This window comes from Adiantum capillus-veneris, chromosome 26 (assembly GCF_014529385.1).
Source record: "Adiantum capillus-veneris isolate H3 chromosome 26, ASM1452938v2, whole genome shotgun sequence".
NCBI classification, from domain to species: Eukaryota; Viridiplantae; Streptophyta; class Polypodiopsida; order Polypodiales; family Pteridaceae; genus Adiantum; species Adiantum capillus-veneris.
In genome coordinates this window covers 77,656,244-77,666,888 of record NC_140956.1, presented here as the reverse complement: position 1 = coordinate 77,666,888, position 10,645 = coordinate 77,656,244, and the positions used below count along the sequence as shown (strand labels likewise).

Here is a 10,645-nt window from a genome sequence, read left to right as displayed (position 1 = left end):
CTAAACACACTGGTAACCTCAGATTTTAAAAAAAAAACGCCCAGATCACCCTGTAGACATACTACGTGTAGGATGTCTACTGCTGATTTTTTGAGATTGAAGTGTCCCTGATGCTTCCTTATGCTCTCAGCAAGTGCAAGTATGCTTCACAATTGCAAAAACATGCAAAAATCACTCAATTAAGCCTTTGCTAAAATTTTGTGTTTTCTGACTCTGCCTTTTGGCTTTTGGTCAACAAAAATAGGGAAAAACACCCAAGTCAATATATTACTATGGTAAAACCTACCCTCTGAACCCACTGGTAACCTCAGTTTTCCCAAATTCCCTGCCAAAAATACCCTGGAGACATCCTATGCGTAAGATGTCCACTGATGAAATTTTTTGCAGAATTTATCCACAGGCATCCCCAGGTCTTGAGCACTACTTTTCAAGCATTTCTACCAGTTTTTTATGCAAAATTGTGCTCAGAATCTTAAGTTTCTTGTTTTCGCATTTTTGACACTCTGTCTTTGGTCTTTTGGGTGTCAAGAGTTGGTCAAAACTCTAGTTTCAATGTATACTTAGGGTAAACTCCCCCCTCTGAACACACTGGTGTAGTCAGAATTTTCAAATTTGGTCTCCAGAACCCCCTTGAGACATCCTACGCGTAGGATGTCTATGTTTACAGAATTGCAGGTTTTCTTCACAGAACCCTTGCAATTGCTCTTTTATATGCACAACATCAGTCAGTCATACAAAAATATCCACAAAAGCTTGTTTAATGCATTTTTACCCTCAAAAGCACACTTTTCCGTGATTTCAAATGCAATCAAGCACTTTAACAAATAATTCAATGATGAATAGCTCTAGATCAGAATCGGATCACTTACCTAAAGCTACTCCTACAAATCATATGGGGTTTTGCATCTATGAGTAGAAAAACGCTTCACTGCCACACACGGACTAGTAAACGCTTTTATCACCTCACAAATCACTCAACCACCAACAACTACTCTAATCCACATATCCTAACTAAACCTATCTAGTCGCAGACCCTCGGCAAGACACACGCTTCCTGGCTATCCACTTGATCGCGGAATATCCTCTTCCGGATCCACTTGAGAAAAACGCTTTTTTTAGCCCAAACTAAATCAAGCAACCATCACACGAGTGTTAGTAGGAAACCTACTTAGGTCCTTGTGTCCCCGGCAGCGGCGCCAATGTTGGACGGGATGTCTCACACACCCATGAAGTGCATGCAAACACTACCTAGATCAACATAATGTCAATCGAGGACACAGATGACACGATAGGCACACAGAGGAAATCTCTTAAGCTTGTCAGGCTGAGACCATCCTACACATACAATACTCTGGAAGGCCAACTAAACCACAATCCAGATCCTCACTGCTCTCAACTACACCACCTAGCCACATACACACATACGAAAGGTAACTCACCTAATCATGCCAGATTCGTACGAAACTTAAGGAACACCATCCCCTCACTAGGATACACCTATCCCTAAGCTTCTACACTCAAAACCCTCACTCAAAACCCGTCTGCGGAAAACGTGTAGGATGACAGAGCTGAATTTCGAAAGTGCCCGAAACTGAAATTTATGAGTACCTATGCGTAGCTTATGTCTCCACGATTCTATAGACTACTAGCACGCAGAAAACAAACATCGTTTGATACACTTACGGCCACAAATAGCTCGTAGATGCATCGGCGTGTGCGCTTCGTCTCGCGTGGAATGCTTGGCGTTGTCGCATAGCTCTCCTCGAGCCTACCGCAATGGTGCAGTCGGATCTCCAATGTGTTGAGCGAGCCGGGCGTAGCGGGAGGATGAAGCTCACACTCACTCTCTTTCTCTCTCACACACAGTAGACGGCAGCGCTAAAACTTGATTATGATTAAAGTCTTCTTTACAAAATGACCTAGGTACCTTATATACTAAGGCTACCCTAGGTTCAACCAAAAATGGGGTTGAAAAGGTCAAATGGCTTTGTATTTACAATCTGGAAGTGCCATTGCACCCGAGCTTCTGAAACTAGAATAACTACTCATTACAAATGACGTTTATAGCCATAATCCGCAGCATTTCATAACTCGCAAAAGATAAGACTTTGGTACGAAACTTGAGTTATGTTGTGTTGTTGACCCAGCGGTCAACACACTCTCTCTCTCTCTCTCTCCATGCAAGCACCAACTTGCACGAAGAGAGAGGGAGGGAGGAAGAGAGAGACCCCGACAAGGCACCACTGCCCTCACTCGGGGGCCTGCAAAGAGTGCAATGTGGAGATCATTGAGCCTAGAAGCTTTGAACCCATCAATCACTTCTGCCCAGCATGATGAATGCGCAGATACATCCCCTTGTTCGGTCCTTCTTAAGCCTTAGGAACGATTGCATCACAAAATGCTATTATCACCTTCACCATGAGGCCAAAAGCACAACTGTTGTCGATGTTCTACATCAATCGACTCGATTCTTCCAATGGGGTGGTTTTGACTTGTTCACCACCACAAACGATATGGGCCAATATAAGCTCATCATAGTTGAGATACACTCTTGTTCTTTTGGATAAAAATCCATGCCTTTGGTGAATGAAGATGTAGAGCACGCTGGCTACCGGACTTTGCTTGAGAAATCCTTTATGCCTTCTTTGTAGCACACTCTACATCCCTCCCTCATGGTCGGCTGGCCATTCTCTATGACAAAACTCACATGGAAGCTTGGGGCAATGCAACCACATTTGCAGGCCTCTCTTTGAAAAGCATCCTTCTGGTAACATGTTGCACAAATGACTTCAACCCAAAAATATGCTTCATTGATGATGGCATTTGGCAGGTGCGGCTATATCTAAATGCAACATTATTCACATGTATGGAAAGGTGGGAGTCAATACATGCGGCATTGCACTATGTCACGTAGTGTCCCTTGAATGCCCCCTCTCACTTGCACCCTCATCTATAATCTAGTCTTGGCATGCATTTCTAGAGGGTGCAAAAGAATGCTTGTTGCAAAGACCTATGACATTTTCAACCTGCCATAGGCTTTGGATACATGACAGAGACTATTTGGGATATGACCAAGCTGAAGGTGCCATTGTGGATTCGCAGAATGGGAGTTCTAATGGTGGTGAAGGTACCATATGTGAATGTTGAACAAGGGGTGTGGACCATAATCCACTAAGGGGAGCTTCAAGAGTTTATGGACATTGAGCACCAATACAATTGCTTCATTGTACATACCCTTATTGGCAACGATGGATGGAGCCCCCTAAGCAGATATGGATGTTTGTACCACGTGGGTGGGATATGTTAGGGATCAACCTCAGTGTTAAGAATGCGGATGGTTTCTGGGGATAGAGACAAAACGAGTGCTAATGGGTGATCTTATTAAGGCATACATGCAGATAGCATGTTGAATAGTTGTAGGATGCTTGGATTTGAATCATCAAAAGGTGATATTTTTGTGCTTTGGTTTTGGTCCAACCAACCAAAAGGTTTGTATTTGTTGTAGATGGTGCTGGTGATACTTGCCATCAACAGATTAGCATGAAAATAGATAACACCAAAGGGCAAATTTGGCATGAAGCTAGTAAGGGCACTCAACCTTGACCCAAAGTTACTTGGTGAGCTCTATCCCACACAAATACAACCACCACCTTTGCATGCACACGTTGCAACAACCATTGCTGATGGTATACTCAAAGACAAGACAGAGGCTTGAATACTTTAAGATCAAGTAACTGGCATACTCCTCTCTTATAGGACTTTAAAAAAAAAAGTAGAATTGTATTTAAAAAAAGGTAGAGGAAAGATACAAAAAACCCACAGGTAGGGGCCAGGTAATCCCCACAACTGCAGAGCTAAGTGACTAGATACCTCCTCATTAACCTAGTGGATTGGTAGAGTTTTGGTACAACAAACTTCCATTGTTCCCATCTAGTGTACTTTTGAATAGAAGTGATGGTAATACACTCCATAGGGGCTTTAGATATTAGATCACAAATCTTATGGGCTGACTTTTGTAAGTCATATTTAAGGAGCCAAAGAGGGTAGGAAGATCCTTTTCTTAAAAAAAAACATTTCTATGAAGTCAAATGGACCATATAATGATTTCGTCTAGATATTTCAAAGTGGCACATCTAAGACTTTGCAGTTACCAAGAAGAAGATCCTAAAAATCCAAAGATTTGGCTCAGACTTGGAATAGGATACCTTGTACAAAATTGATAATTGGCTTGTTAGCTTCACAACTAAACCAAATGTGTAAATAGTCTTCTACTTGAGAGTTGTATATGACACATAGTCCATTGCTGATGCTAGCTCTTGCAACTTTTTCACCACTACAAATGGCTTGATGGATGAGTAACCATAGCTATTGGCAATGGGGTATGCCCATAAGCACTTAAACCTATAAGGCCACTGTTTGGACCTCACCCTTATTTTTCCACTTTTTGTTAAGCTTCTTCTTCAAGCTATCTTCAACTCCCCCCTTAGGCTTAAACTTATTATAAGCTTGATTAGCCAGGTACGAGATCTAGCTAGTTGCTTGAGCAACTCTGGTTGGTCTCTTGATTGAACTTTGCCACAAATGAGTCTAGCCCTTTCCAAACACCAATTGGCATCAGGTACTGAGAGAAAAAATTCTGTTTGGAGAGAGTATGATGTCTTCAACTTCCATTGGCAATAAGATTCCCCCAGGATTTGACACCAACTTTGAAGCATCAATGTGATTTTTTGCATATACCCTTTTAGCTTTGCCTGAAAAAACCCAAACCAAAAAGAGTCAAGAAGGAAAGATAAATGGATAGACATAAAGTCCCTAGAGGGTTTCTAGGAGAGTTTGATAGTGTTCCAAGCATTCCACATCCTGCAAACAAGTTTAGATCCCACATGTTGGAAAGGGACAGGAGAAAGAAGAATTTCTCCAAGCTGCTTGGTCCAAGCTTTTATCATAGGACATTTTAGTAGAGAAACTCAAGAAAAAGCTAGAGATGGCTATTGGTATGCCCAACCAAGTGTTGACATTGGGCTTGTGGGATTTTTGACATCCCTAACTGCTACTTGCAACCTCCATAGAGTTGTATATTGCAGTACTAAATGATTCTAGACAAGCATCAAGATGCTCTTGCATAAGTAGTACTCATGAATATTTCCTTTCTTTGGTTTGTTTTGAGATTCTCATTGGCTTACAAACAGGCTTGGAAGAAAGTACTAAATCTTGAAGAGAGAGAGAGAGAGAGAGAGAGAGAGAGAGAGAGAGAGAGAGAAGAAAAAAAATGCTTTCAAAAGCTCTTGGGCGAGCTTTTTTTTGTTAAATATGAACTTTAAGGAAAAAGAGAAAAAAAGCTCGCTCCAAAGCTCACTCCGTTCCAATCCCCAAGCACCATCATGACAAGCATTACTACCAAATGTTTGTACACATGTTTTCCATAGCTCACCATAAAAACTTGGTGACAAAAACATTTTCTATTCACCAAGAGAGCCACACTCTATGTACATACTATGTGTAGGTATGGATATCTTGAACATTTGTGAACCCACCTGGATCAAAAGGCCATAGTGTACAACACCCACACAGTTGAAAAGAAGACATACACTCCCTTGCATAAACAACAAAGAACTTCAAGATTATCAAAGTAGATAGGATAACCAAGTGCTTTACCATGCATAGAAGCACTTACAAAGTGCTTACAAAGGACTCGAATCTCTCATAGAGGGCATCAATAGGATAACCAAGTGCTTCATTATGCATAGAAGCCTTCGCCATATTCTCTATCATTACATTCATAGTACTAGCAATAATGGCCATGGTTGCCTACATACTTATCTGGGCCACCTGCTCTACATGCCAATCTACTAAATGAGACAGATTGAGATCAACCATAACTCTTTTAATGGGGTCCACTTCCTTAAATAGTTTCCAATCATTGGCCAAAACATAATTAGCATTGCAAGCTATTGCTTGTAATGTTGCATTTTTCACCATATTTTTGAAATGTTAGTTTTTGCAACCTCTTTCAAGCCCTCAAGACATAGCCTTCCATAACCAAGTCTTCTTCTATCATAGGTTCTTCAAAACCTCAATCATCCTCATCATCAAGGATGGACATATTTTTGCATGAAATCTCAAACAAAGCTACAACCTTCCCATCAATAGCTATGCATGTAGTGTTATGTTTGATACCTTCCTCAAAATGAGACAATATGTTCTCAACAACAAACATTACTTCATATGTATTAGATTAGAAACATGACGACTTTCTTGCAGTCACCAGTGTCAACAAGAGGCAAAGAACTTGTAAATTGGGATCATTGGAAGAGTATGATGCATTATACTCATTAATTTTTAGATACTTTTGAAACCTCTTACCCATCAAAGGACTCCTAAGCTTGATTCCCTTCATCAACATCATGACCTTCATCTGGACATATTTTTCTCATGTCTCTCATATATAGAGAGAGGTCAAATACTACACACTCATCAAAAGAAGATTCCTTATTAGCATTAAGTGAAATGTGATCAAAAGACTCATCATCATAGAACAAATTTCACTATAAGTATTGAACTCAAAATTATTACAATAACTCTCTTCAAAAGCCTCATCACTATCCTATATAGCCTCTACGATGCACAAATTCTTCCACTTCATCAACCACATGTGTCTATGTATCATGTAAACCATAGGCATCAAACTCAAAGGCATTGTAACCAAACAACCTTTGTAGACTCTAGAAATCCTGCTGTAATGAATTAAAAAGAGCAACAACATACACCTCTATTGAATCTATAAGATTTTCCAACCTCCAATAACACAGCAACAATGAAAACTTCAATGCTAACCAACTATGGCACCACTCCTCAATAAGCATATGCATAAAAATATAAGCATCATTAGAAAGGCCCTGAGAAGCAAATTCTACTTTTACCCTGTCATCTTCAATGTGAAGATGCATCATCTCTTGTTCCATTCATGAAATCCAAGGTTTTATACATTCCTCATAAGTACCATAAAAGTATGAAGAATGCATTGTTGGCACCTCAAGGTCTACATAATACTTCAATTGCCAATTGAGTTCTACAAGTGCAAGAACATTGTCATCAAAATGCAAGGCATCTTCTCCCAAGCTTTGAGCCAAGGTCCAAATAAGAATCATTAGCTAAAGCCACCCATGATTGTACATCTGCACCTTCCCTTTCACAAAATCATACATGGCATGCCTCATTTGTTGCCATTCTCAACCATTTGAGACTAGAATCTTCTTGTGGGCTCTGGAATGTGAAACTACCTACCAAACCTCATTCTGAAGGTACTTAAACCAATTCCTTAGTGGCAGGCACTAAAATAATGTGAGGAATTTAGTAGAGTCTCTTTGCAAAATTTGGCCACCGTCTACTTTCAACTCATGCAAAACACCAAATCCCTCACAACTTATCTTAAGCTCCTATAGGATGATTGAGATTGGAGTCCCAACACACCTCATCTTGGAGTTGAGCCTCATATACTATGCCTCATTTTCCATAAGTAGTAAGCACTCCTTGTCTGAGGAATCATGAAATCCTCTTCAAAAATGGCCTTACTACACAATGATCTACCTACCAATTACATTGGGTCGCGTCCACCTGACTCCTTCAATTTCATTCAAGAACACATCAACTCTACAAAAGAACTTCCCAAGTGGTTTCCTTCTTTTCTACTACTAATACCTTCATTGCGGGTGATTCTACTCAAAGAACCATGCCGTTCCTCCTCCACACGCAAGGATTGCAGAGCCTACTCTCCACTCAGGCATTGATGAAAATGGGGGATGCCCTTCAAGGAATCAAGAGAGGAGAGTAGGCTGATGAGATCACAACACACACACACACAAAGAGAGAGAGAGAGAGAGAGAGAGAGAGAGAGAGAGAGAGAGACCCAAAAGAAATAAATTTTTAGCAAGAGAATTGTCATACACTTAGATAATGAGAATGTGGGGGCAATGCTAGGTACATAGGAACCTCTCCTAAACTACCTTCCTAAGCTTGACCTAATCTATGAGGTCATTATCACTTGACATAGTCAATGATGTCATCATGCATATCACATTGGCTTTATAAGCCCAGTCTTGCATATTTTGAGTTCAGTTAGTGAGAGTTAGTCCATCTAGTGAGTTCCAGACTTTGTCTCAGTGCTAGTGGTTGTCTGTTCTCTCTCTCTCTCTCTCTCTCTCTCTCTCATCTTGATCTTTGTTTTTGTCTTTGTCCTCTGCAAGATTGACTCTACCTTTGTCTTTGCTGCTACTATGGCATTTTTTTGGTGGATGACCTTTGATGCTACATTTGTTACAGAACTTGTTCTTACATCAATCTTTAGAAAAGTGCCATGTTTTGCCACACTCGTAACCCTTCTTGTTAATTGTCCTATTTGATGAAGATGTTGGCAAAATGATGATGCAATGAAAGCTCCTCCATTGATTGAAGTCCTCTTTGTTTGCTTCTTTTCTTCTTCAATTAAAGCATCGATAACTTCTTCCAAAATGGGTTGGGTCCTTTTGTTCTAACACTGTGACTGTGTAGTCAAATTTTTTAGGAACAACACTCAAGAGCACATCAACCTTATGCTCCTCAAGGATCTGAGACTCGTGTAAGTTAATTGAGTTATGATGCTCATTAACCTATTCATGAGGCTTGAAATGTTCTCTCCTTAATTCATTGTGATTTTGTAAAAGTTCTTTTTAAGGCTTATCTTGCTCATTTTTTGTTTGGCATAAAAATTCTCCTCTAAGGTGATCCATGCTTGGATGCTCATGGTGCAATTGTCATTGAAGTGAAAATAATTATCATGAAGTGATAGTTATGTCAAGAACTTACTCATCTTTGGATTGAGATTGTGCGATCTGGGCTAGGTAATTGTGCCTTTAATTGTAGATGGATTAGCCACACGTGGCTTGATAATACCACATAGCTGTTTGTGCATAAAGTAACCTTGCAACTTTGTCTGCTAGGTGTGAAAATCCTCCCCATTAAACTTCTCGATCCCCATAGTGCAAGTAGAAGTGTCTTATCTATCGACAATGTGCTAATTCTAGTGTCCATCCTCTTCACATGAGCACTAAAATAATGTCGTCACCATAAATAATGATGATCACATACATTGCCATAATCTAATGTGTTGGTTGCAAAAAAATTGTAAATTTTAGAAGTACTTTGGGGATGATTAATGTAGCATTCATAATGGGAAATTGGAGAGAGCAATTGGATAATGCACAAAGTAGAAAACCAATAACAATACTTGAAATGAAATGAACAATTAACACTAGGAAGTGTGTACAATGTGTGGCCACTTAAATAGCAGTAGTATATGGCTAGGTTAACCTCTCAAGGGTCACTAGCATCATTTTCCCAAGGTCAAGGTGTATCACCCAAAGGCCAAAAGTGGCCCCACAACGAGGGGGTTGATTTTTACAAGTGGGCATGTCTGAGAAGAACTTTTGACTCTTGTGAGACTCACCATGCCATGTGCATTCACATGCTCACAAGATGACTGGACTACTTATTGTACAAGAGGTAGTACCCATAGAGATAGGAGAGGTCTAGGCCACAAAGGCCATAATCCGAAAAAATAGTCCTTTCTTGTTCGCTCTTTTTATTGTGGTTAGTTTTTGAAAGTTGTAGACTTATACTTTACTTTATCTTTAATCCCATTATCCTATTATCATGGAGAATTTGTTAGTATTTCATCCATTATAGGTTTTGTTTCAAATCAAAGAGAAGTGATTAGCGACCTCTTGTATCACTAATAAAAATTAGTAATTTCATATCAAGCATGACATCTTGACTCTCTTCATATCAATGAAGGCGTCAGTTTAGCATTCCAAGTGCCTCTATAAGGAAAGGTCAATAGCTACTAATTCAGCTAGTGTAAAACACTCTCCACTAACCTCATCTTCTTCTCTTGAGAGTTAGTGCTCTTGATACTCCAATACACTTGGCAAATACAATACGCTCTTGCTACTCCATATACTTGGCAAATACAATATGTATCTCCTCATTTTGACAATCGGTTGCTTTTGATATCATGTTGGAAACCAGAATCATCATTATAGTTTTCGTTGCTTCTTTGACAACATCCTCGGCTCTAGCCATGCCAGGTGCTAATCATTTACTCAGTTGGAAACGGTCTCCACAACCTTCTCATGATGCCGAATACAGTGTCAACTTTATGCTTGATTTTGATGGATCAACACCCACTTGCCGAATTTAATAGCACCGGTTTTGGCTTCTCCGTATCATCATCCATAACCATTCAACACACTCGGTAGCCCTCCTCCCTCAACAACACAACCTTCACCCTTATCACTACGATGGCAACTTGTCAAACACCATCGACGTCATCGCTAGTGTCTGCAAATTGTAAAAATGTAATAAGTTGATTATTTTGAGGCTTCTCTTTTGTATTCATTTGACTTTAAAATATTCTCAATGGGTGTTCGTATAGCTTCTTCTTTTTAAACCAACAACTCTACCATTGGCATTTCTTACGAGCTCTAGACTCATCAAGGCTCTAGAGATTTTTAATCATCTTTATGGCTATGGTCATAAACAACAATGGCCATCCAACATCATTAATGGGAATTGAGCCCCAAGCTCAATTAAGAACATCAAAAAATTCAAA

The 10,645-nt window shown here is 39.8% G+C and overlaps 1 pseudogene; it reads left to right on the top strand.

Annotated features, from left to right (window-relative positions):
- Positions 1 to 3,046: 3,046 nt before the first annotated feature.
- Positions 3,047 to 3,715, top strand: LOC147423693 (uncharacterized; annotated as a pseudogene).
- Positions 3,716 to 10,645: the final 6,930 nt, after the last annotated feature.